Source organism: Cherax quadricarinatus, chromosome 13, assembly GCF_038502225.1.
Source record: "Cherax quadricarinatus isolate ZL_2023a chromosome 13, ASM3850222v1, whole genome shotgun sequence".
Taxonomy (NCBI): Eukaryota; Metazoa; Arthropoda; class Malacostraca; order Decapoda; family Parastacidae; genus Cherax; species Cherax quadricarinatus.
Genome location: NC_091304.1, coordinates 5,055,600 through 5,059,212, shown reverse-complemented (window position 1 = coordinate 5,059,212; position 3,613 = coordinate 5,055,600). Strand labels below are relative to the sequence as shown.

General features: G+C 43.8%; 1 protein-coding gene across 3 annotated transcripts in view; it reads right to left on the bottom strand.

Annotated features, from left to right (window-relative positions):
• The window catches only part of LOC128688679 (uncharacterized), a 65,655-nt gene extending 63,649 nt beyond the window's left edge, over nucleotides 1-2,006 (bottom strand). The window contains exon 1 of one of the 3 annotated variants that reach the window (XM_070084407.1): nucleotides 1,912-2,006. The gene's annotated coding sequence lies outside the window, so the exon portion shown is untranslated. Of the gene's footprint in view, nucleotides 1-1,786; nucleotides 1,823-1,911 lie in introns of those variants that run through there. The other 2 variants (XM_053776642.2, XM_070084408.1) reach the window with 2 other exon arrangements.
• Between the last annotated feature and the right edge of the window lie 1,607 nt (nucleotides 2,007-3,613).

Sequence of the window (3,613 nt, the reverse complement as noted above, 5' to 3'; positions counted from 1 at the left end):
TGCGTGTTGTCATGTTCCCCTTTGTGTGTTGTCATGTACCCCTTTGTGTGCTGTCATGTACTCCTCTGCGTGTTGTCATGTTCCCCTTTGTGTGCTGTCATGTACCCCTCTGCGTGTTGTCATGCAACACTTTGTGTGTTGTCATGTACCCCACACACTCACACATACACACACACACACACACACACACACACACACACACACACACACACACACACACACACACACACACACACACTCTCTCTCTCTCTCTCTCTCTCTCTCACACACACACACACAAACCTTTCATCTCTGTTGTTCTTTGTCCTTCCGTTGTTATGGTGAAGAATTATCTAGTTAATTAAGTATTTTCTGCAACTGAATACTCTCTTTGTCTTAAAGTTACGTATTAGACACAGTGGAGGCAATTATTTGTTTTAGGAAAGCAAATAAAATCGTATTTGGCTTTGTCCCAAATGGCGGAAAATTATGTAGGAGTCATATATACATTAATAAATGATCTGAAAATAGCGAATGGGAAACACCTCGATGTTCCTCACAACTCTTCAGCTTCGCAGATAACTGTGTTCTCAATAAGGTATTTATTTTTTTTTAACTACGAAGGATGTTACTGTAGTGTCTATAGAAAAAGAGATGATAGTGTCTTCAACACAAAATATAGTCATGTTATCATTATCAACATCATGGTAGGTGACGTGTCTACGTGAAAGATGATTTATTTATTGTAGCCAGTCAAGCAACGGGTCAACGTACCAGGATCACAGTCTGTTCACTTTTTCTAGATGTCAAACTTCTAGTCATCAGAAATACTTCCTCGTCCCTTTGAGTTGCAGGAATGGAAGTCAACAAAGTCTTTTTAAACTCCCAGCCCAGTAGGTCCTCACGAGATAATAACCTTAAACCTGTTCCTCATAGCAAAGGGTCACGCGATTGCCTGAGCAAGTCAGGGTTACTAATTTTCTGCAATCTTCCAAGCCTAAGAATCATTTAAGAAAATAGACGAACTCGTGTGTGTGTTGTGTTATATTTCAAAGTCTTTTCTCACCCGCATTTTGATAATGGTCGTGAACGAACCGAAACGTCTTCGAGAGCTTCTCCAGATTTTAGGTTGGTTATATATTGTTCTGTCCACGGTATTTTCACTTGTATTCTTCATTTTGAAAGTCTTCATATTAATGCAAAAATACTAAACACGGCAACATATGAAGGAAACAAAATTCAAACATTCAGTTGTAAAGAAAGTCACTTCCACATTCAGTAAATCTCAGCGAGTTCTGTATCCGGACGCTGCTAAACGTGAGCATTTTTTTCCAGAGCTTCGGAACTTATGGGCACTCACAATCCAGTCTATAGAACCAAAGGTAAATTTCAGACCTACTCACGAGATTCCAGAGCTGACAGAGTTTCAGGTCAATCATGTTCTTCACTGTTTCGATTCACTAATCCTTCAGGTTTTTCTGGCGAATATCAGTTAACCATAAAAAAAATATTGAATGTATTTTAAGCTAATGTTTCTTTCAGGAACCACAAAGTTCTCTGCCCTCTTTGTTTTTTGAAGTTACGCCTCACTGCCATTCCAGTTTTTCCAGCGACTGATAAACATAAGAAAATCAATAATTTCAAATTCTCTAGTGAATTCCAGACACTAGCTGATTTTCAGAGACGGTGAGGACTAGAGTCCTAATAGAATATGAACGAAGTAGAACACAAACACTGCCACAGCTTTTCCAGAAGTAAAGAATGTAGGTAAAGCTAAAAAAAATAATTGCGTCAATGAATTCGAGACCTCTAGTGTCTTTTGGGATCACCGATACGTTACGTGTCTCGGAGCAAACTGACGCTCTGACCCTCCCTCCAGCCATCGAGTTCGTGGTGAACGAGAACCTCTGGAAGTTAGCTGCTAACGCATACCGAGTGCTAGAGCCACCTCCGTCGTCCAGGTTACGTGACACACTGACATTCTGCCAACATCAGCTCTTTGAAGACTCGTGCGTTGCCTTCAAGAGCTCAGACCTCCATGAGGTGTCGACGACCCTCACACCTTGCCCCTCCTTCATCAGCCCCCTCCCACCCCTCACCGGCACCCTCACCCGTCCCCAACCCTGCCTACCATACCCAGGCCCCTCACCCACTCCCCCTCCCTCACCTTCCAGAGATCGACCTCGCTTTCGCGACCTCGAAGTCTGAAAGTGACGCTACTGGAAAACTTGAGTCCCTGCTTGGTTCAGAAACGCACTTAATTGTCGGAACTATTTGGCCCAATAATCGTAAAGTACAACGAACAACGCGAAAGCACTGCTCGTTTATGGTATCCGAACAAGGTTTTGTTACAGTTAATAGGCAACTGAGTAAGACCTGCTTTGAGACGAATAAATTTTTTCCTCCTGCGTCAATTGAAGCTAGTGCCAAGCAACAACCACCCATGTGCCATAAGTGGATAAAGATGAACTTCCTCACTCCTCTCAACTGTTCCCATTTTCTTTAAAATGGAGGGAAACGGGGGGGGGGGGAGGGAGGATGGCTGGGGGACCTGAAAGACGAGTTTATTCTATAAACCTGCAGCAAATGACCTCAACGTGACTTGTATTACAGCTCAGTCTCCCTCTCAAAGGATGAGAGAGAAAGCTGGAACGAGACTTTTTACGAACGAGTATAATGGCCCTTGTGGCCAGAATGGCGTTATGTAGTGGGGTGTGGCCATGTGGAGTAGGAAGGTGTGGCCATGGGGAGTAGGAGGGTGTGGCCATGGGAAATAAGAGGGGGTGGCCACTGTGGAACAGGAGGGAATATAACGGTGGGAAGTAAGTTGGACTGAGGCCATGGGAAGTAACATGGTGTGTTCCCATAGGAAGGAAAGGTGTGGTCATCGGGGAGAGGGGGAGCAGCAGGGAAAGGTGTTCTCCAGGAAAACACTAGAAGATGTGGGAAGAGTGGTTATATATATTTTTTTATTAAGCAAACTGGGTACTTCAGCAGTGTGCAGCTACTCCACAATAATCTAATTAGCTAGCAGAAACAATAGGCCAGCTGTGTTTCCCTTTCATTTTCCACCACACAGGATGGGTTCCATACATCAGGAGATGAAATCTGTCGACCTGAACTGGGAGATACCAGAAGGATATCGACAATTATTCCAGCAGCTACGGTAGCTTCAAAGGTCTACTTCCACCTGAGTTGGAGTTGCGACCACTTACACTCTCTCAGAACACATGGGTAAATGGGTTTCATGAAGATATCATCATCACAGAGTGAGGCAAGAAACATACATACATCTTTAAACATGCGCACATCGAGTTGAAATTCAGTGAAGCCAAAATTCCACCAGACCCAGGCTGAACGAACATGGAAAAACACAACTATCGGTAAGGTACATCGATTCAAGTTAGGTTGGTACAGGCCTGATGACACAAGACAACTCCCTGGGAACCAATAATCCGGGATGACCCAGGAGAGTTAGTTAATAATCCAGGATAACCAAGAAATGCCAAGAAATGGAGCATATTTCATATGGGGTCTTGAAGCCCTATTCGCCAGAGTGTGAGGCAACACAATAGTTGACGGCTTCTACTGGATTAGCAGAAGCCGGAGATGTTAGAAGACTTGCCCATACGTC